Here is a 24,017-nt window from a genome sequence, read left to right on the forward strand (position 1 = left end):
AAGGCCTGCCTGCCAGGGCTCGCAGCTCCTGCCTGTTCTCGCGTTGGCTCTGGTCCTTCTGGATAAATGTATCCATCTGGGAGGAAGCCAGGGAAGGGCTGCCTGCCAGGGCTCACAGCTCCTGCCTGTTCTCGCGTTAGCTCTGGTCCTTCTGGGTAAATGTATCCATCTGGGAGGGAGGTAGGGAAGGCCTGCCTGCCAGGGCTCGCGGCTCCTGCTTGTTCTCGCGTTGGCTCTGGTCCTTCTGGGTAAATGTATCCATCTGGGAGGGAGGTAGGGAAGGCCTGCCTGCCAGGGCTCGCGGCTCCTGCCTGTTCTCGCGTTGGCTCTGGTCCTTCTGGGTAAATGTATCCATCTGGGAGGAAGCCAGGGAAGGCCTGCCTGCCAGGGCTCGCAGCTCCTACCTGTTCTCGCGTTGGCTCTGGTCCTTCTGGGTAAATGTATCCATCTGGGAGGGAGGTAGGGAAGGCCTGCCTGCCAGGGCTCGCGGCTCCTGCCTGTTCTCGCGTTAGCTCTGGTCCTTCTGGGTAAATGTATCCATCTGGGAGGGAGGTAGGGAAGGCCTGCCTGCCAGGGCTCGCGGCTCCTGCCTGTTCTCGCGTTAGCTCTGGTCCTTCTGGGTAAATGTATCCATCTGGGAGGGAGGTAGGGAAGGCCTGCCTGCCAGGGCTCGCGGCTCCTGCCTGTTCTCGCGTTAGCTCTGGTCCTTCTGGGTAAATGTATCCATCTGGGAGGGAGGTAGGGAAGGCCTGCCTGCCAGGGCTCGCGGCTCCTGCCTGTTTTCGCGTTGGCTCTGGTCCTTCTGGGTAAATGTATCCATCTGGGAGGGAGGTAGGGAAGGCCTGCCTGCCAGGGCTCGCAGCTCCTGCCTGTTCTCACGTTAGCTCTGGTCCTTCTGGGTAAATGTATCCATCTGGGAGGGAGGTAGGGAAGGCCTGCCTGCCAGGGCTCGCGGTTCCTGCCTGTTCTCGCGTTGGCTCTGGTCCTTCTGGGTAAATGTATCCATCTGGGAGGGAGGTAGGAAAGGCCTGCCTGCCAGGGCTCGCAGCTCCTGCCTGTTCTCGCGTTGGCTCTGGTCCTTCTGGGTAAATGTATCCATCTGGGAGGAAGCCAGGGAAGGGCTGCCTGCCAGGGCTCACGGCTCCTGCCTGTTCTCGCGTTGGCTCTGGTCCTTCTGGGTAAATGTATCCATCTGGGAGGAAGCCAGGGAAGGCCTGGCTGCCAGGGCTCGCGGCTCCTACCTGTTCTCGCGTTGGCTCTGGTCCTTCTGGGTAAATGTATCCATCTGGGAGGGAGGTAGGGAAGGCCTGCCTGCCAGGGCTCGCGGCTCCTGCCTGTTCTCGCGTTGGCTCTGGTCCTTCTGGGTAAATGTATCCATCTGGGAGGAAGCCAGGAAAGGCCAGCCTGCCAGGGCTCGCGGCTCCTGCCTGTTCTCGCGTTGGCTCTTGTCCTTCTGGGTAAATGTATCCATCTGGGAGGAAGCCAGGGAAGGCCTGCCTGCCAGGGCTCGCGGCTCCTGCCTGTTCTCGCGTTAGCTCTGGTCCTTCTGGGTAAATGTATCCATCTGAGAGGAAGCCAGGGAAGGCCAGCCTGCCAGGGCTCGCAGCTCCTGCCTGTTCTCGCGTTGGCTCTGGTCCTTCTGGGTAAATGTATCCATCTGAGAGGAAGCCAGGGAAGGCCTGCCTGCCAGGGCTCGCAGCTCCTGCCTGTTCTCGCGTTGGCTCTGGTCCTTCTGGGTAAATGTATCCATCTGGGAGTGAGGTAGGGAAGGCCTGCCTGCCAGGGCTCGCGGCTCCTGCCTGTTCTCGCGTTGGCTCTGGTCCTTCTGGGTAAATGTATCCATCTGGGAGGAAGCCAGGGAAGGCCAGCCTGCCAGGGCTCGCGGCTCCTGCCTGTTCTCGCGTTGGCTCTGGTCCTTCTGGGTAAATGTATCCATCTGGGAGGAAGCCAGGGAAGGCCAGCCTGCCAGGGCTCGCGGCTCCTGCCTGTTCTCGCGTTGGCTCTTGTCCTTCTGGGTAAATGTATCCATCTGGGAGGAAGCCAGGGAAGGCCTGCCTGCCAGGGCTCGCGGCTCCTGCCTGTTCTCGCGTTAGCTCTGGTCCTTCTGGGTAAATGTATCCATCTGGGAGGGAGGTAGGGAAGGCCTGTCTGCCAGGGCTCGCGGCTCCTGCCTGTTCTCGCGTTGGCTCTGGTCCTTCTGGGTAAATGTATCCATCTGGGAGGGAGGTAGGGAAGGCCTGCCTGTCAGGGCTCGCGGCTCCTGCCTGTTCTCGTGTTGGCTCTGGTCCTTCTGGGTAAATGTATCCATCTGGGAGGGAGCCAGGGAAGGCCTGCCTGCCAGGGCTTGCGGCTCCTGCCTGTTCTCGCGTTGGCTCTGGTCCTTCTGGGTAAATGTATCCATCTGAAGCCATGCAATGATAGCTCATTGGAAGTGCAGGCTGTGGAACTGCATGTCTGTATGTGCGAGGGGGCACTCATGTGTCTCCTCCCACATACAGACATAGCAGGCTGCGGCAGGGTGTTTCATCACCCACGCGCAGGCCCCTGCACACATGGGCAGGAACCAGGAAGCTCTTGCATCCCGATTCCTGTTCACGCTAGGAGGAGATGGAGCGGTGGGGAGGAAACTTCAGCACCAGGGCAGAAGGTTAGTGTATGTTGATTTATTTATTATTTAAATATGTGCATGGATGCGTGTATGCTTGTATTATGAGTGAGTGTATGATGATGGGTGCTCATGTGCTTGGTGTGTGTGTGTCTGTCTGTGCTGGCCCGTGAAACTGATTTTGGTGAGTGGGGGAAGAGCGTTGTACAACAAAGGCATTCTGAAAATGCCTTTGTTGCACAAACCCGTTCCCTACCGGCCAAAATCAGCTCTACTTCTGAGTAGGTGTGGGGCCCAGGGGACAGGGATGGTATTTTTCTTACTGGATATCTCTCATAGACGTCCAGTAAAAAAATAGCTTGCCTGTCATACACACATAAACACATTGATTTTGTGTGTGTGTGTGAGTGAGGAGCTGAGGGACCAGGGGACATGCATGGTTTTTATTTTTCACAAGGCCTCTATGCTTACACAGTTTCCCAACTGATCACACTCCCCTTCGTGACTCTTCCAATTCCCATCCCTTTCTCCTCTTCGCCTACAGCGCTTTGAAGAGGCCCTGAACATGCACTGCTGTTACAAAACACGCGTGCCTTACTGGCTCCATTTCTGTCCTGATATTACCCACACGGCTCATGTAACTGCGCCACGCCTCAGGCTTACCTGATAACCTCGCCACTTCCGTTCAGGTGCGGGAACCCCAGCAAGCCGCTGCGGGAGGCACCTGTGCTTTCCTGCTTCATACCAGCATGAAATCATACTTCTGTCAGCCTCTTCCGGCAGAGAAAACCCAGTAATAGTGAACCCAAGAGAAGGGCACGCTCTACAAAGTGCCTCTGCATTACCTCACTCCCTGTTCATGATCTTTTACAAAAATGATCTGTTTCGTTAGATCTCTGATAGATCCGGTTTGATCAACCATTTTCAACGTTAGATCCACTAGCCCTGGTGAGGTATCAGGAGTTGCTACCACACTCCTCATGCAGGCATTGCCCTGGGAAACGCGGCAGCCTCTTGGCACCGCATGAAAAGGCGAGCCCGTGTGGCGTTTACACACCGAACTCTGTCCTCACCTTGCGCATGACATTTCTACATGTTCTGTGCACACATCCAAACACCGCCGCGCCCGGGCGGCTGAGTTCTCTGGGTTCTGTGGCTGCGGCCGCACCCTCTACCGCTCACGTCAAGGACCCTCAACTTGACCGTGCGCTGACTGCCACCTCATGTCGGCGCGCCACCTGTCTGACTCCCTGAATTCACTGGCCTGTCCGGCGACACTCTTGCACACTAAGGGCCCGATTCATGGAATTTTTTGCAGGTGTAACTCAAATGCAGGTATTAAAACGTGGTAACACCAGGGAGACTGTTTTGCAGAGTCCCAACATTAGCACATTGTGCAAGGTAAAGTCTGAGACCTCAGAGCCGCCTGCCATCCAAAGAGAAAATAAACCAAGGAGGCGCAGGAAAACCTATGAGTGCAATTACAGATGATAATACCAACTACAATTACTGTGGTGCTTAGAGGCGGTAGCAGTGCAGCATAAAATGCTTAAGCCTTGTTGGGCGGGGGCGGTGTCATTATCACGGGATAGTTACCCGCCTTCAAGGTATTACCCAAGGCAAAGCAGAGCGCTATAAGTTTGGTAAGGGTCATTATCCAAAAGATAATTATCCTGGCCCCAGTCTGTAAGAGTAAAAAACTACAAAGAAAAGCATTTTCATTGTGGGGAAAATAAACAAGGACTTCACCCAGTAAACGCAAACTCAAAATATTCCCGGTAAACTGCAGCTAAAAGTAGCCCCTAGGTAAAGGGCATCCACCAGTAAGCATCAACTAAATGTTGCTCCTGGGTATAGGACACCATCCAGAAAGCAAGAGCCAAAGGTAGCTCCTGTGTATCCAACATCAGCCAGGAAACCAGTAGCTACCAGCTAAAAGGAACCAAAGCCCGGGAAGAAAGAGCTAAAAGGAACTCCTAGGCATAGGACAACCCCTGAGAAGCAAGAGCTAAAAGTAGCTCGTGGGCACAGGACAACCCCCGGGAAGCAAGAACTAAATGTAGCTCCTGGGCATAGGACAACCCCTGGGAAGCAAGAGCTAAAAGGAATTCCTGGGCCTAGGACAACCCCCGAGAAGAAAGAGCTAAAAGGAACTCCTGGGCTAGGACAAACTCTGGGAAGCATGAGCTAAAAGGAATTCCTGGGCCTAGGACAACCCCCGGGAAGAAAGAGCTAAAAGGAACTCCTAGGCATAGGACAAACGCCGGGAAGCATGAGCTAAAATGAACTCCTATTCATAAGACAACCCCCGAGATGCAAGAGCTAAAAGTAGCTACTGGGCATGGGACAAACCCCGGGAAGCAAGAGCTAAAAGGAACTCCTGGGTATAGAACAACACCCAGTAAGAAGCAGCTAAAAGTAGCCCCTCACTATACAAAATCTCAAAGCATGCAAGATCTAAAAGAATCCCCAGGGTATAGAAATCCAGCCACACAGTATGCCACATGGAACATAACCAAGTAAGCAGCAGCTAAATGTTGCTCCTAGGTATAGCAAACCAACCAATAAGCAAGAGACAAAAGTATCTCCTGTGTATAGAACATCACCTAGGAATTAGTGTAGCCCCTGAGTAAATGACATCCCCCAGTAAGTAGCAGCTACAAGTAGCTCCAGTGTGTAGGGCATCATCTAAGAAGCAAGAGCTAAAAGTAGCTCCTGGGTGTAGCACATCACCCAGTAAGCACTAGCTGAAGGTAGCTGCTGGGTATATGACATCACCAAGTAAGCAGTCGGTGAAGGTGGCTGCTGGGTATGGCATGTAGGTGAAGGTAGCTTCTGGGTATTGGACATCAGCCAGCAAGCAGTAGTTGAAGGTAGCTAATGGGTATGGGACATCAGCCAGCAAGAAGTAGGTGAAGGTAGCTGCTGGGTGTGGGACATCACCCAGCAAGAAGTAGGTGAAGGTAGCTGCTGGGTGTGGGACATCACCCAGCAAGAAGTAGGTGAAGGTAGCTGCTGGGTATGGGACATCACCCAGCAAGCAGTAGTTGAAGGTAGCTAATGGGTGTGGGACATCACCCAGCAAGCACTAGCTGAAGGTAGCTACTGGGTATGGCATGTAGGTGAAGGTAGCTTCTGGGTATGGGACATCACCCAGCAAGCAGTAGTTGAAGGTAGCTACTGGTTATGGCATGTAGGTGAAGGTAGCTTCTGGGTATGGGACATCACCCATCAAGCAGTAGCTGAAGGTAGCTGCTGGGTGTGGGACATCACCCAGCAAGCAGTAGCTGAAGGTAGCTACTGGGTATGACATGTAGGTGAAGGTAGCTTCTGGGTGTGGGACATCACCCAGCAAGCAGTAGCTGAAGGTCGCTGCTGGGTGTGGGACATCACCCAGCAAGCAGTAGCTGAAGGTAGCTACTGGGTATGGCATGTAGGTGAAGGTAGCTTCTGGGTATGGGACATCACCCAGCAAGCAGTAGTTGAAGGTAGCTACTGGTTATGGCATGTAGGTGAAGGTAGCTTCTGGGTATGGGACATCACCCATCAAGCAGTAGCTGAAGGTAGCCGCTGGGTGTGGGACATCACAACAGGAGCATGGGATCCACACATTGTCATTCCCCTGTCAAATAGTATAAAGCCATCGCCTCATTACAGGACTCAGAATGTAGTCAGGAATTATAACCACTTTCTGACCCAGTTCTTAAAATGGTGCACATTAAATACAGAGTGCGTGCATGGGAAACTACTCATGTGAATGCCTGTGTGCGAACGACACCTGAGTGCGAACCCCAAAGAGGGCAGAAGGCGACTTGTTAATTTCCCAAATTTTGAAAAGGCGCACAAATAGAAGTGGTATTAAAATACATATTAACAACCCCACCTGCAAACGTCGGACTTGAGTGCAGGGGCTGGATAGCATCCATGCCCTAGTGGGGGCCACTCACACCAGACCAGTGGCCTGACGAGCGCGGGGGGGGGAGGGGGAGAGGGTTGCCCTCCTCCCCACCCCCCAGTGGCAGAGCCAGACCGGGACATTTGACAGTGGGACACCCCTCCCGTTTGGCACCCTCAGAGGGTGCCGAACCGGTCACTCTGGCAGGATAATGAGGGTCCCGAGCAAGGCGTTCCTGCTCAGCACCCTCATTGTCCTGGCACAGAGCATTACAATGGGAACCCTTAGGCACTGATGGGAGGGAGGGGGGACTATAAGCAGGGACTTTTGTCCCTTAACACATGTGAACGGGGGTGATCAGAAATGGGAAGGGTGCATAATGTTGCATGCTTTATGAAATAATGACTATGCCTTTAAAACCCAAGGGGGGGTTTGTGATAGGCTCACATTAATCTGCACGATGCTATTGCGTCTTTGCAGGGAGGATGGGGAGAATAAATCTAAAGACATACTCTTAATTCTGAACATATTTCCATGACAATGTGTCTAGTGTATGTTTAGTTTACTAGAAAAGGTTTGTTTATTATGTAATGTGGTTTGCTTCCTAGGCATTGCTATAAATAATTATTTAAGCACATGAAATGCAAAGCAAAACCTTAATAAATGTCTATATCAACTAAACCTGGGAAGATGTGTTCAGTTGCTTAAATTGTCCACATCCCGGCTTCACCATTTAACCAAGTGTGTGATCCTGGGCAAATCAATTAATCACACTGGGCCTCATTATAAGTTTGGTAGTAGCCTTGCCGGTAAAACCGTCAGGCTGCTGCCAAACTTGCGAAAATTTCTGGTGCCCACAAGTGGGCAATTACTGGGTCAGACCTGGAGGCCGTAATGGCACCCGTGAGCAGAACTCGTAGTTTGCCGGTCCAGGAACTACAGTACCGGCATGCTTACCGGTACTATAGTTCCCGGACCGGCAAACTTATAATGAGCTTATAATGAGGCCCACTGTGTCTTATCTGTAGCTCTGTAAGTGATTCACTGCATAGCTTATGTTAGTATATCATGCTGTTATATAACAAAACACCTAATAAATATAGAGTTGCTCCTATATAATAATAGTGCAATTTAGGTATTTTGCTCTAGAGAGTTATTTGCCACTTGGCTTACTTGTGACAACTTATTCTAAAGTCACTTCCATGGGGCCTCCAAGTATCAAAGACTGATGATGTTCCTTGCGATGCCCTTTTCTGTGAAGTTGCTTCTGTTGGTGCAACCCATACCACATTTGGAGCCTTGCATGCATTCGGCCACCGAGCGCCTGGGCAGAGATGTAATAGATGCAGGGTTTCCTGCATCTGTAATGGTCCTGGAGGTTTTTTTTTCTCCATGTTAAAATAAATCTGTCAATAATGGTACCCAAAAAGTTCATTGGGGCGGAGGGGAGGATTTGGGGGAGGAGGGCGCGAATGATACCATATGGAATTGCGCGCACTGCATTTGGGGGAAAAGTAGCAGGACTTTTTTCATGGCTCGCTCCCTCCTCCCCCACTAGTGGATACTCTGCTGCATCAGCCCTAAAGTGCTTCTCCGATCTCCCCTACACGGAGAACGCCGTCCCAGATCAGGGGGCGGTTAGTTCAAATAAAGCAGTACCTTGTAGAGGGATTGGGGGCATGACTATTTTCAGGCGGAGTCTGGGAGTTGTCTTTCCGCCTGTATGTTCCACATTGCAGAGGGGTGTTACTTTGTGGAGTTTCCCCCCAGCTGCCAGGGAAGGGTGTGTGTTAAGGTCAGCAACTGTTATGTTATGTTATGTTATGTTGACTCGTACCGTGCACTGCTTCCACCACAGAGGCGGTCTCCAGGCGCTCACGCGGCTTTGCAAGAAAGTGGACGGGGCGGGTTAGTGAGGGTAGCGTGATAGGATAGGTCCAGAACCGGGAGACACTGGTATCTGTGGGTCTCGGATTGTAAGTGGGTTGATTGCGGGCGCTGGCTTGTTGTATCCGTAAGGGTGAGGCCCAATGCCTGGCAGGGGTGTCGCAAATGTTTGGAAAAGATCTGGGGCTACGCTAATGTCGTGTCTGTCGTGACTCGGGACTAGCTAGCCTTTTGATTGTAGCCCCTGTGCTTCTATCCGGGGCTACAACCACAAGACCCGGGGCTATAGCCCCCTCAGCCCACCGCTAGAAACGCCTCTGATGCCTGGGTTGTTTGTTGTATGTGAATGTCTGTAATGTTTAGGAGTCTAGGCATACCCGCCCGTCTGCCCAGGATCACTGCCTATCCTTGCCATTCTGCAAGTGACATTAGGTGACCTCACCCTGCACATCCCTGCCCAGGTATGCGGCGCACCAACCCTACCTCAGCTCACCGGTTTCCCCATGGCCGAGGCTCCGCACGCACAGGGTGTTTATACCAGAGGGTGGCAAGCTGGCACAGGTCGGGAGGCGGCGGCCCGCCCCACAAGGCCCGGACAGCAGGGCACGGAATCTGCCACAGGACATCAGGCACAACAGTCCTTAAGCCAAAGAGACCACGAGTCAAGGAAGAGGAGAGAAAAATAGAGGTGAGATGGGGCGCCTGCCTGAAGAAAGGTAGAATCAGAGAAGAGAGGTGGGACAGGGAGAAAGAAGAGAAGAGAGGAAACAAAGATAGCAGGATGGCTGTAGGTGCCATTGCCACACGCCACTTGATAGAAGTATGGCACGGCTGCAGGTGCCCTTGCCACACGCCACTTGAAAGCAGTATGGCACGGCTGCAGGTGCCCTTGCCACACGCCACTTGAAAGCAGTATGGAATGGCTGCAGGTGCCATGGCCACACACCACATTCATAGCTCCTTGGCTGCAGGCTTCCTTGACACACACCACATTGATAGCGATTGGCTGCATGTGCCATTGCCACCAACCACATTGATAGCGATTGTCTGCAGTCTCAGGTACAACTACTGCACACTTCATTGATAGTACCCAATGCAGCTCAAGGCCCTATAACTCCACATAATGCCCTGCTGCGTGGCATTTTACTTTACACCTCTCTGACAGTATCCGGCTGCAGTGCAGACACAAACACAGTACCACTCCCCGATAGGACTACCCTACAAACACACCTCATCTCCTCTTCTTCTCCTTTTTGCTCCCATCATTCACCTCTCCTCCCCCTTCCCTTATTCTTATTCCCCTACAGCGCTTGGAAGCAACAGAAAGGCAGCGTTTGGCGCTATACCATAGTTTAATGTGCGCCTATGCACATAAACCTCAGCGATATCGCCCACCTGCCAGCATGTTTACTGCACACTTGAAAGTGCTCAGTTATCCACACGATTGCCACACACCTCAGTGATAACGCGGAGTTGTGGTCCTGTAAGAAATTCTACTATTCACACAGGGCAAATGCGCTCGCCTGTTTTTTTTAAAGTTTTGTAATGAAATGGAATGTTGGGAGATCATTCTCTGGAAAATGTGCGGGGCTAATCCACTCACATTTTCCTATACTCACCACACAACATACACACAGTCAAGTGTACTCTGGGGGGTACACAGCCTAATGGCGCAGTGCTCCTGTCATGTTCAGCTGGAATGTGACAGCCACAGGTACATCAAAGCATCTCAGGAAGGGGTAAGGCAACACCTTTCTCCTGCAATGGCCTGCCTAATTAAAATATCAAAGGCTCCATGGGTCCGCCTTGTTCTATTGTCAAAGTTCTGTGTGGTGGCAGCACATATCGATGAGAGTTAAATGAAAATAGGCCTGCGAAGGGGCCTGGTCACAGAATTAACAAAAGGCAGAAAACCCCAACACCTCTTTGATATGCAATGTGCCACCTGGAAACTAGTTCCCACCCCTCTGTATAAAGGGCAGTGAATGTAATGTATGGGACAACTGTTTACAGTAGGCAACCCCTGTAAGGGGAACCCCTTTCAGAGGGAATAAGTATGTGATTTTATGAAGACAGAAAGTCTTTTCTCACCACAAACTTCAAGACAGACCTGCGCTATGATCAGGAGCCACATAGAGCTCAATTAACAAGAGAGACACTTTGATCCACACAGAGACAGGAAGATGGGTGGGACTTAGTAGTACATTTTGTCACCCCTTACCTTTCCTATTGCAAAGCAATCTGGTTATGACTTCATGCATAACAGAAGATTGTTGGTGGGGACCCAGGATTGGTTCATTAAGGTAGGCTTAGCCTGCACCAATCACTGGCGCCCATTTGGCTTTAAAAGAGGGTTGAGACCCTCTTTTGGCAGATCATCCGACAACTTTGAAGGTAGTAAGAAGGAAGACTCATTTGGACCCTGGTTGAAGGTACATTCTGTCTTACAGCTTCCGCCAATGAAGGAAGGTCAGGATTTCCAAGAGGGAAGCAAGCTCCCTCCCCTAAACATCTCCCGGGGGACAGAGGCAAATACCGGACTCGGAGGACCCGTCCAGCAGCTCTAGAACTGGTACCCAGCTAGCACACAGCGTGCCCTGCGAGGTTGATTGCAGGCGCTGGCTTGTTGTATCCATAAGGGTGAGGCCCAATGCTTGGGTTGTTTGTTGTAAGTGCATGTCTGTAATGTTTAGGACTCCAGGCATAACCGCCCATCTGCCCAGGATCTCTGCCTATCCTTGCCATTCTGAAAGTGACATTAGGTGATCTCATCCTGCTCAGCCCTGCACAGCCCCGCCCTGCTATGCGGCACACCAACCCTACCTCAGCTCACCAGTTTCCCCATGGCAGAGGCTCTACACGCATAGGGCGTTTATACCAGAGGGTGGCAAGCTGGGACAGGTCGGGAGGCGGCGGCCCGCCCCAGGATCTGGACAGCACAGCACGGAATCCGTCACAGGACATCAGGCACAACAGTCCCTGAAGCCAAAGAGACCATGAGTACAGGAAGAGGAGAGAGAAATAGAGGTGACATGGGGCACCTGCTTGAAGAAAGGTAGAATTAGAGAAGAGAAGTGGGACAGGGAGAAAGAACAGAAGAGAGGAAACAAAGATAGCAGCATGGCTGCAGGTGCCATTGCCACACGCCACTTGAAAGCAGTATGGCATGGCATGGCTGTACCAGACTCAGATGACCCGTCCAGCAGCTCCAGAATGGTACCCAGCCAGCACACAGCGTGCCCTGCTAGGTTCTGCCAGCAAGCTTCCTAGGTGGGAAGTGCCAGAGAGTCTCTGAACAAAGGACAAGGCCGTTGCCTGCAAACGCTCTCCTCAGCTTTGGGCCATCCGCCTTAAACAACGACACGTGCCCAGCAAAGAAGCTAGGAGGAGTGCCACAACAAGACTTGCCATGATCCCTATCTCATAGCGCCCAGGGTCACTACAACAGCATCACTGACTCACTGCTACGACCTGCTCTTACACATTGTATATTTCCTGTATAATTGGCCATTATGTATATCCTATTCAACTGCTTTATTTTACCATGCCTGTAATTACGTGTTGTACATTTTGTATATATGTATACCCTATTCAAATGCTATATTTTACCATGCCTGTAACTAAATGATTTGCCCTGTTGCCCTTGGGCCTGGTGCGCTATACAAATAAATAAAATACAAATACAAACAAGCATCAACCAGCGTCCATCTTTTAAGGACATTTTTAAGACAGTCAAGACCTCGATCCGCGACAACCTGCACCACTGACTGTTGTCATGCTGTAGTCATTAAAGCCGACGAGACGCCTCGACTAGCATTTCAGATCTGCCAACCAGCACAAAGACAATGATTCTTGGACCAGAGTCGCTGCGCCAGACAGCCTGTAGACATCCGTCCAGCCTTGCTTGCTGAACTGCCTGCCGCCTGATACCCGCAGCTGTCTCCCGTCTTGAACTCTGTTGCAGGAGCTGCAAAGCGTCCTGGAACCAACTCAACGCTGTCAAGCATCAAGATGATCTCAAGCACCAGGTACATTGTGGTTCTGCCCCCTGGCCCTTCTCTGAAGGCCCCTAGTGACATTTATGACTCTTTGCACCCTTGCTGCTGAAACCAAATAACCTTGAACAGTATGACTGATTGCTTTATCAACTACTCTCCTGTAAGTATCCAGAGTGCATCCCTTTCCTTTGTGAAACTGTCTGTCCTCTGTGTTCCCAGGGTGGGTTGTATTTTGTAGTGTGCTAGAACTTTCTGTTGTAGTAATAATAAAGTACATAATTGTATACAACCTTGACTGCACAGTCCCTTTTAGCATTGGGTAATAATTGTATTTTCGCTGGGCTGCAACTAACCAAAGATCCACTACCTGTCAGAAATAAGCCTGCCGTTCCATCCACGTTACCAATATTGGACAACAAGGTTTATAATTCACTTGTATTCCAATCTGTTCAGATCCCTTCTGGTGTACTAGAGGTGTGGGGTTGATTGATGGTTTAGAAACTGATATTCATCCCTGGACCACTGGTGCCCCGGAAGTTGACTCTTCACAGGGCCCTAGTCTGGGAAATACACCACCCTGATAGTGCCTGACTGCAGATGCTCTTGGCACACGCTGGAGGGGTAGCACGCGGGCTACAGGTGCTAGTGTCCTGCTGTTGGCACTGCAGCCACTATGCTTCAGATGCGTTATGCAACATGGCTCTCTCCCTAAAAAGCATGGGCAGGTGAAAAGTTGAAATGGGGAACGGCTATTAAAAAGGCCTCTCTTGGCACTGGCCACCAGGTGACAGTGTTTTGTGCGGGAATGGCCATAGGCATTAGCATGGCCATGGCTGGGAAAATAACCAAGCAAATCCTTCAAGCTGTGTGTCCCTCCTCACTTCCCATTTCTCCCCATCTGTACTCTAATGCAATAGTTTCGGCTTATAAGCGACTGAGCCACCTAATGGCCCAAACTAATGAAATGATGCATTTTACTGCAGTTCCTATTTTGACAATCTCAGTTACACGTACAACTCCCAGCTCTAGGCTACCCAATTCCTGAGTCTCACCTCTTCGTGGTGGTTCCTGAGGCTATCCCGTGTTCTTGTCCCAAGCCAGTGCCAGGGGTTGCCTCTCACGTCTTTCTGGGGCTTGCGGGGTGTTATACTGCAAGCACTGGGGGGGGGGAGGGCGCTGCAAACGAAAGATGCTCCCCTGCAGCTTCCGAAGACACAAAGGACCTCCAAGTTGGCTTTCTGGAAATGAAGAAAGACATGAGCAATTAATAATTTATTTTATATCTATTTCTTCATATATTTATGCATGTAACATAAGCTTAAACACCAGCCAATGTACACATAAAACAACCCCCCAACATAACAGATTCACATACAACAAACAACCCAGACACTGGGCCTAGCCCTTACGGATACACAAGCCAGTGCACTCAACCACTACACTAAATACCAGCCAATTTACACATAGAACACACAAACACACACCCAACATAATATACATTCACATACAACAAACTACCCAGGCACTGGGCCTAACCCTTACGGATACACAAGCCAGTGCACGCAATCAACACATTTGCAAGCCAACACACACAGATGCCAGTTTCTCCTGGTTCTGGACGTATCCTATCCTTCTACCCTCACAAACCAACCCTGTCCTCTTTCTTGCAGAGCCAGGTGAGTGCCTGGATACTGCTCCTGGGTGGTAGCGGTGCACAGTATAAATTAACATATTATATGTGTTATGGTATACATTAAAGCACTGCATGTCGCAAAGTTGTTCCCGAGCGCGTTTTATTCTCTGTGGATTTTGTTCCAATCTCATGTCCCTTTTGTGGGAGCCCCAATATTTTGATTTGGTAAAAACTAAACCCTGATCCATGTTGCAGGACCCTCATTGTCCTGGACCCATGCAGGCGGGGGGCTACGGCGTCTCTGTTTCGGTCCGGATTGTGCTACATCAGGCCTTCAGCAGGAGACGGGGTAAGCCGTTATTTGGGTCTTCTTGCGCACTTGAATTCGGCCTGTAATAGGGCTCAACAAAATGGCTAGGATAGTCAAAGTATAAACAGATCTGAGATTAACCACGCTGTAGTGTCTATCTAGGTGAGATGCAGGTAGTTTGTTTGTTTATTGATTTGTAGGGCGCACCGAACCCTTAGGTAACTGGGCACAGCAAAGCTTAGTTACACAGTGAGAAAGATGCAGTGAGGCAGGAGGTCAAAAACAAAAAATGCAAGCAAGTACAGATCGGAAGTACAAAGGGTTACGTAGGCTGATACCTGGGTTGATGTAGCGGTTAGTCAGGGGGATCATACATCATTGGAGCGCAGCCAGTTAAGAGTGTTGCGCCTAAAGCTGACGTAGGACTGGTCAGTTCTAGGATCTAGTGGTAGTGCATTCCAAGATTGAGCAGCTGTTACCGGGAAGCTGCTTCCACCAGATTTTTAAAACTTAAATCTAGGTATCTCTAGGCAGTGGGAGTTGGCCACCCTGGAGGGGCGAGTCGAAATTCTTCTAACCATTCTCTCGGTTAGGTAGGGGGGAGCTGTGTTATTGAGGCTTTTGAATGTTAGTGAGACTGTTTTGAGAGTAGGATCCTGTCGTTTACGTTTAGCCAATGGTGTTCTCTTCCCATAGTAGATACGTGTTCTCTGTTAGGTATGTTCAGGGCAGTTCTGAGGGCGTTGTTTTGTAACGTTTGAATGTTGTCAGTAATATATTTGTTGGCTCCTAGGTATGGGGTGTTGCAGTAATCCAATTTTGACAATATTAAGGCATTGGCGAGGATGATGCGGCTGGGTTTCTTTAGAAATGGTCTGCAGGCCCTGATGAGTTTACAGGTGTAAGCGGTGGATGATGCCAAGGAGTTGACCTGTTTCCTTAGGGTTAAGGTGGAGTCAAGGTAGAATCCTAGCGTCTTCACTTCTTTAGCTACTTTAATTACATTGCCATCTATGTTGAAAGCGGAATAGTTTGAGTTAAGTATTTTTAGGTTGGCCACGGAACCAAGAATCAGGATCTCTGTTTTGTTGTTATTCAGGCAGAGGCCATGGGATGCCATCCATGCCTGAATGAGGAGGTATATCTCTTTTACCAAGGCCATATCAGTGACAAAGTTGCCCAAAAGGGGAATGAGAATCTGGGTGTCCTCCGCATAATTTGTGTAGGTGACACCCAGCTTGTGCAGTTTGTCAAATAGGGCTTGGTAAATATGTGATATATGGTTGGCGAGACGCAAGAGCCTTGCAGAACACCGCATGTGGTCTGGATTGGGTCCGCCGAGGTGGAGAAAACTCTCATTGTTCTATTGTCTAAAAAGGACTGGACCCAGGCTATAGCATCACTCGAGAAGTGGGCTGCCGATGCTAGGGGTTTCCACAAGACTGCATGGTCCACCAAGTCGAAAGCTGCCGACAGGTCAAGGAGGAGCAGAATAGCAGTTTTTCCTTTGTCATTGAGCTCGTCGATTTGAGTTTTAAGGTCGATTAAAGCCGTTTCTAAGCCATGTTGTGGCCTAAATCTGGATTGGCGAGAGCCTAGAAGGTGGTTGGCTTCAAGATAGTTCTGAATTTGTAAGTAGGTTACTCTATCTATTATTTTAAGGAGGAAGTGTACTGTGGTAATGGGCCTGTAGATAGTTGGGATAGAGGCGTCTAGGGTCTGTTTCTTGAGAAGGGGTAGAACCCATGACTTTTTTAAGTTGCTTGGAACAGTGTTGGTCGTGAAGATGCATTAATTAGCTTTGAGATGAAAGGCACTAGGTCTCTTGTTGCATCTTTTATTTGTTGGGCGGGACAGTTGTCGCCCTTACAGTTAGAAGGCTTCAGAGATGTGATAATTTTCTCTGTTTCCTGAATGGGGCTGGTGGATTGCGTCTCAGTGGGGGGCAGGCAGGCTTTTTTTAGTTGGCAATTTTAATTTGAAGTGTTGGTATTTTGTTGGATAGGGCATTCTGGGTGCTGGTACACAATTGTTTGTCTTTAGGTACATTGTCTGGTGGGGTATGGAGGATTCTAGCTCCCAGTTCCTTGGTGTTACAACTTGCATTGGAAATTCTTTCGTTGAAGAGATCTTTTTTGGTCTGAATTATTTCTTTTTTGTAGCTGTTTGCAAAATGGGTTAGTTGCAATTTGTTTTGATCTGAGGGGGAATGTCGCCATAGGGATTCTAGTTTTCGTTTTTGTAGTCTTAGTTCTTTGAGGTGGGGGGTAAACCAAGCATTGAGGTGTGCCTGCTGTTTACTTTTACGTAGTTTGAGGGGCGCAATGATATCAAGGGCCTTAGTCATAGTGTTGTTATATGCCTCACCAAGGAAGTTGGGGTCAGAGTTGCTTGGGCGAGAGTTAATGGAAGGAAGGAGGTGTGGTAGAAGTTTGTCTGGTGAGATGTGTTTTTGGATCTGGTGGGGAGATGTGGTGCCATGACTTTCTCTTTAGATACTTGTTTGTCAATTGCTATGGAGAAGTCAATTAAGTGGTGGTCAGTCCACGGCTGTGGGGTTATTTTAGTAATAGCGGTTAAGCAATTCAGGTCGGCTACCCAGTCTAGGGTCCTTCCTTAGATGTGTGTTGGGGTCAAGACTTTTTGGGTTAGTCCATGCTCTGCAAGCGTAGCCGCTATTGTTTGGGCCTGTTTGTCCTCTGGGTCATCGAATCCCAGGTTGAAGTCGCCCAGTATTCATATTTGCGAAGAGTCTTTAGTATTGTTGGCCAGAAGACTAGATAGGTCCTCCTCAAAGGTGGTGGTCTGTATATCAGGTAGATTGTTAAGGTGCAGCAATTGGAGATGGGCAATTTGGCAATGAGTAATTCACAAGACTTAAGTGGGGGTGGAGCCAGAAGTCTTATGGCAAGGTTGGCTTTCGCTATGATAGTTAAGCTGCCCCCTCTTGCATTAGGTCTGTCCACTCTAATTATTTGATAGTTGTCGGGTATTGCTAGCGTGAGGGCAGGGCCAGCTGCATCGTGCAGCCAGGATTCCGTGACGGCTAGGATGTCAAGATCATCAGAGGATAGGAGGTCTGCTATTTCCGTAGCATGAGCCTCTAGTGATCTGGCGTTAAAAAGAGCTCCAGATATAGTGGTCATGTTTCTTGGCTTCTGAAGTCCAATGTCGATTGGTTTGGGTGGGTTGGTTTTATCAATGGGTGTCGGTAGTCTGGGTGCTGACTCATGGCATGTGGTGGTAGTGTTGTAGCCGGATCGGGAATTTAGATTCTTATTACTGTTAGTTCTAGGCTCATAGATACACAGTAGTCTAGCTCGAAGTCTATTATTTCTGTCAAGGAGGGGACAAGGTCAAGGCCTGATTTGGGGCATGGTTGTATATATTAATGGTAAAATTAACAGTAGAGGGGTCAGCAGAGTCTTTCTGGGGAACATAGTTCTATGCGAGTGTAAATCAAATAGGCTAGTCCAACATATGCATGGGCAAATGGGAATCAAATAGGCTAGTCCAACATAAGCATGGGCAAACGCAGGTCAAGTAGGCTAGTCCAACATAAGCATGGGCAAATGCAGGTGAAATAAGCTAGTCCAGCATGAGCATGGGCAAATGCAGGTCAAATAGGCTAGTCCAACATATGCATGGGCAAATGGGAATCAAATAGGCTAGTCTGATATAAGCATGGGCAAATGCAGGTCAAATAGGCTAGTCCAACATAAGCATGGGCAAATGGGAATCAAATAGGCTAGTCCAACATAAGCATGGGCAAACGCATGTCAAATAGGCTAGTCCAACATAAGCATGGGCAAATGCAGGTGAAATAAGCTAGTCCAGCATGAGCATGGGCAAATGCAGGTCAAATAGGCTAGTCCAACATAAGCATGGGCAAATGGGAATCAAATAGGCTAGTCCAACATAAGCATGGACAAACGCAGGTCAAATAGGCTAGTCCAACATATGCATGGGCAAATGGGAATCAAATAGGCTAATACAATATAAGCATAGGCAAATGCAGGTCATATAGGCTAGTCCAACATATGCATGGGCAAATGGGAATCAAATAGGCTAGTCCAACATAAGCATGGGCAAATGCAGGTCAAATAGTCTCGTCCAACATAAGCATGGGCAAATGGGAATCAAATAGGCTAGTCCAACATAAGCATGGGCAAACACAGGTCAAATAGGCTAGTCCAACATATGCATGGGCAAATGGGAATCAAATAGGCTAGTACAATATAAGCATAGGCAAATGCAGGTCATATAGGCTAGTCCAACATATGCATGGGCAAATAGGCTAGTCCAACATAAGCATGTGCAAATGCAGGTCAAATAGTCTCGTCCAACATATGCATGGGCACGTGCAACAATCTAGGTTCACAATACAATCATAAGCAGGTAAGATCAGGTAGGGTGCAGTGTCTCAGCGGGGGCAGGAGCGCAATATTCCCCCACCGGCTAGATGTATGGTGCAAACAGACACTCAGCAATATTATGTGACACGAATTCCCCGTAGAGTTGGTTACTAGCAAGGAGCAGTGCAGACCGTGGGAAGCATGGCAGCCTGCACCAATCCCTAGTGAGTGAAGTCTTAATGTTCAGGCGAGTTTGGGGTTCGCACGCCGTGCTCGGGCAGATGTACAAGGGGGTTTGCTGCATCCAGGGGAGGGCGCAGGATGTGCAGACAGGCTGCGACGCTGGATGTTGACTAAATGTTTTTCTGCTGAAGAGTTGCGGAACACAGGCAATACATGAGGCAACACCTGTTCTGCAAAGGTGAGGGCACTGGAGACGGCCTAAGTAGGGTAAGGGGTAAGCGGAGTCCTTTTCACCGCTTTCTCAGCTTGAGGCAGCATTCCGTTGCACCAATCCCTCAATTGATCGTGAATTGCACCGCGCTCATGCCATCCCCCCGTCACGCATTGCACCACCTCCAGGGATCCTGCAGAAAGAATCCATGCCTTCTAGCCGGGTCCGCAAGGAGCCTCGGCAGACTGCAAACGCCATGCATCGTCGCGCAAACTAAGCCAGGATCCCCTGCAGGCCCCAGCTCCCTGTACTGAGCCATACCGGTTGGGTTGCCAGGTGACTCCATTCCATGAGGGACACCCTGCTCCACTCCTGAGCTTTGCTGTGAACTTACTTCTGCTGGCAGACATGTTATTCAATTGAAGGGACTCAACACTAGGAATCCCAGCGGGCAATTGATGGAGAAGTGGAAACCCAGTACTGGGACATGGTGTCCTTCCTGACATGGAGTCACCTGTCAACCCTGGGTGCAGGTCTGTGCTCTGGTAACCAGTGCAGACTGTGGAGGACCAGCTTACCTGCGATTAGAGCAGCCGCTGCTCCTGGTACTCTCACCTGCCCAGTGTGGTTGCGTGTGCACCCTTTTCCAGATCAGTGGCGGGAAGAGATTGGTACAATGCACGAGGCGTGTGGAGGCGATGTCCGCTGGCTCCATAATGAGGTCATTATCCCATGGCTCCCCAGTGACCCCGGCTGAGCATGCACGTGGTACACCTGCAACTGCATTCCCCACGTGCCTTCATCATTACACCTGGGTTGAGTCAACATCGGATATCAGGTTCACATCAAAAAAATTTACAAGATAGACTTATTTATTACCAAACCTCCAAAATTCCCAATCTAAGCACAGCAAAAGGAGTTCACCACAAAGCAACTCAAAGCAAACAATTCACCTGAGCCACAAGGTTACCGTATTCCACCCTGAGGGTAACTCAGTGAGATTGAGGCAGCGTCGCGGTGCGACCAAGCCACCTCAAAACGCAGTGCAGAAAAGCTCCCTGCCCTGGAAACTCCTGCCACATACAGCACAGGGACAGTGGCAGGATCCGGAGAGAGCCCGACATCCAGAGACCCATTGGCCAGGGGACCCTAGTCGAGCACAGCTCCTCTCAGCTGATCCCAATATGTCTATTGCCTCGGGCGGATAGCTCAGGGGCAATGCGCTCCCCTTGGAAGCGAGATGAGGTGGAGCAACACAGGTTCGATCCGCGGGTCCGCGCTTAGAAACCTCTGGGTATTAAGTGCGTTATATATAACCAATTATAGTCTAACGTGTCCCCCTACAACCAACCTAGCCTATGGACCTGCTCCCATCCCTTTGCTGTGTGCTGGGATTCTATAGTCCTGTATAGTGTAGTGTGCCCCCTTCCTGCCTTGTAATAATTCCAGAATATAATTAAGATGGGTTTCACTTGACCTTGGGATCTCCATGGTCTCTTCTTCACCACCTGGATAATGGAGTAGCTAGAAAAGGTACCACCCTGCCGTGTCCTACCTCCCCGCCACATTTCCATTAAGTCAAACCCATCCCCTTTCCACTCCCAATCACTGGCATCACCTGTGAGACATTCAGGATTTGGCCAACATCTCCATCTCCATGGTGCTGACGCCCAAGTAGCAGCAAGGAAGGGTCTGGGTGCCCACGACACTTACTCAAGTTCAACCATCACAGACAGCTGACTCAGCAGCGACACAGACAAAATGGGAGTCTTGGTCATCAAGCCTCGCTCCTCTCCACCATCCCATTCCATCGACCGTGGGTGGATCCCCAATCTCCCAACCTGGGTGGCTGGATCCTGGGAGCCACATCCAGTGCCCCCCTCTCATTCAATCTTCAGGTGCATGCAATATTCAGCACACCTCTACCACGCGCCTCCGTTCTTGGATTCTCGCCACGTTGCACCTATCCCAACAAGTCATGGTAGTGATGGCCAACTTACATTATAGCAACACCATCTACCTGTGGATCCTGACCCAATAGTCCATCAAACTTCAAAAGGCACAAACCATGAGGTTCGCATCAGCCTCGGTCCAATCACATCTCTCCTTCCGTGTGAGCGCCACACTGGCTTCCAATAAAAGACCGATTAGAATCCAAAGTCCTTTGCCTGATGCATAAAGTGTAGTGGGTTGGGAGCCCAGGGACAAAAGTCTGCAAAAGCGTCCCTGGGCACCTGGCCAGGCCAGTGGATTGGGGGGCGTAGAGGCCATCTGGAAGGGGCACCTGTAAGGGGATGCGCCACCCTGGTGCTGGGCGGGGGGGCAATGCCATTGCAGACACCACCGCCCGGCATCAGAAGTGTACAGCCTATGGGTATAGAAGGAGGGGGTGCAGTGCGCCCTCCCTCCCTTTTCTCCAGCTGGGACCTGGGGGATGCATAGGTGGCATTTTTTGTTTTGGGGGCTGTGATGGGTTTCTGTGCGGGGGGCGTCCCTTAGCAAGGGGCGCACCAGGGTAGTGGTGATCTGGTTCAATGGTGTCCAGGGTTCAATGGGTCGGTGGTCAAGGCGTCGGCCTCTATTCAGTCTCAAGTGACGTGCACGAGTTCTGTTCTGGGAGGGGTGGGGAGTGCCCTTGGCTGTTAGGCCAGTGGCGGTAGGTTGGAGCACATTGCATTGACTTGTGCAAGTGGCTCAACCTTTTGGGTCACTGGAAGGGGGATGTATTGCTCATTTATGTTGGGGTCCTAGGTTCGGAACAGTGAGGTGTCAGGCCGGGGGCTCTTAGAGCGGCCCTTAACGGTCGTGCAAGTGGAGAGCTGGTCTGGGGGTCTGGTCGGTTTAGGGGGTCACATGTTTCCCTCAGGCCTGTTCCGGAGCGTACGGGGCGATGGGCCATGGACACTCCCCTTCTCCCCACACTCTAGTACGCAACGATGATGTAATGACGTAACTGGTGATGTAATGATGCAATTGATGACGTAACCAATGATGTAACCATCTGATGATGTCATTCATGTATGACGTGTCGCATTTTGGTGATGTAAGATATATAATGAATGCAGCCTAATGCCTTCCAAAAAATGAACATTGGTGTTTGGTGTCCCTCACTGACCCTGCCAACCTGCGTCGCCCACTGGGAGGATGCCAACAGCAGGACATCCACGAACAGGAGCCGACTCGCCAGATGTTTTGTACTGCAACTCCCATCAGATCTAGCCAGCCTAATCAACGGAGAGGAATCATGGGAGTCGTAGTCCAAAGCACCTGGAGAGCCACAGGTTGGAGGCCCAATTAAAGTTGCTTGGGCTGAGTGCTAATTTTTAATGTATATTTTGGTATTTACCCCCACGGGTTTTATTACATATTTTGCAAACACGGTTTATTTTGGTTACCAAAGTGTTTTTTAAAGCTGCCTCATTAAGAAAAGTCAGAGAAACATAAACTGCATGTTTCTCGAGTGTGTTCTTGTTTCTGTTCATTCCGGATTCCCCCTTGCGTTCTTTCTGGGTGTAAAGGTGGCCTGGTGTCTCCCTGGCGCCAAAGCACCCCTCCTTCTCCGGCAGCTCCCCCGGAGCCTGGGTGCTCGCGCTGTCGGGAAGAGCTCGTGCAAGGCAGGGGAGGGCAGGGCAGGGCAGGGGTGTTGAAAAACTGCACATTCTTTTATCATGACAGGGATGTAGCAGGAATGCGAGGGAGGGAGGGGATTGCAAACGAGCTGTGAGACAAGACGCATTCAGACAGCCCCCAGCCTCCCCCCGCGGCCCTTTCCGGGCTGGTTCACACGACAATCGGGGCTTCCGCTGAAACTGCGGGTGTGCAGAAGGTCCCACAGCACCCCCCTTGCCCGCTTAACTCAACCTAAACCAGCACGTAACAATGACATCGTTTAATTTCCTTTGAGTTAAATCATTCAGAAGCCCACATTCGAAAGGGGTGGCTATATTCTGGAAGCCTTAAAGTCTACAATCTCACTTAAAGGTGAGGTGCCTCCCCCTCCTTCCCTTTTTGTCCTAGATCCACCTTGGTTCCCTTGAGCCCTCTTTGAACCATTAAGGGAGCTCAGGTAGCTCATAGGGGTCGTGCGCCTGTGGCGGAGACTTCTATCCACGCTGGTGGCCTCGGGTTAGAATCCTAGTAAAAGGTGCAGGCCGAGTGCGCTCGCGGGAACCCTTCTAGCCGGCGCTTGGGGACCGCACGCGCTGCCTAAAAGACCAAGGAGTTGCTTTCACGCGGTGTCAACAAGAAGCTGGCTTTCCACTCTGCCATGCCATGCTGTCTCAGGCACAGTGCCACAGGATGGGTGCATACGAAGGTGTACCAGAATATCACGAGCATATTTTAAACGGCACTGAGCTTTCCGTGTCATTATATCTCCAGCTCCTCACACCTAAGTCAATGAAAATGCACTTTCAGAGCCACGAGCCATTGTGATCTCTGTCTAGGTTTTGGCCAGGGGCAGACTGGCCTCCGGGGAGCACTGGGGATTTCCTGGCGGGTAGCAGCTCTCTGGGCTTCCTTTTAGAGGGTACCCTGGTTTTCTGCCCCTCTTACCCTCTCTCGCATGCATAAATAAATGCACGCCTCCCGCTTCCTTCAATTTCACCTCACCCCCCACTACTATTGTAGCATAGAATATGTAATGACGCGACCTATACGTGACTCCTCACTCATAACAAATGCTAGAGGTCAGTTTGGCGCCATGTTTAACTCGTTTTTAATCCTTCTTTAAGTGGAATTGTGCTTTCAAATTTACTATTTGGACTACATTGGGGAACCCACCCACCCAAACCAGCTCACACAGTGGAAAATAGGGCCACCTTGAAAAACATGCCAAGGGCCACTTCCAGTTCCCAGCCCACCCTTGGCTTTGCCAAATGCTAATGCAATGGGTAGGAAGAGGGAACGATGGCTCTCTTGGATGGGTGCCTCTACCCACT

The 24,017-nt window shown here is 50.4% G+C and overlaps 1 protein-coding gene across 2 annotated transcripts in view; it reads right to left on the reverse strand.

The window, feature by feature from the left end:
- Positions 1-24,017, reverse strand: part of EPPK1 (epiplakin 1) — a 222,314-nt gene that overhangs the window by 171,280 nt on the left and 27,017 nt on the right. For both annotated transcript variants that reach the window (XM_069621856.1, XM_069621855.1), the window contains exon 2: positions 13,438-13,623. The gene's annotated coding sequence lies outside the window, so the exon portion shown is untranslated. The remainder of the gene's footprint in view (positions 1-13,437; positions 13,624-24,017) is intronic.

Source organism: Ambystoma mexicanum, chromosome 5q, assembly GCF_040938575.1.
Source record: "Ambystoma mexicanum isolate Mex_15411 chromosome 5q, UKY_AmexF1_1, whole genome shotgun sequence".
Classification (NCBI taxonomy): domain Eukaryota; kingdom Metazoa; phylum Chordata; class Amphibia; order Caudata; family Ambystomatidae; genus Ambystoma; species Ambystoma mexicanum.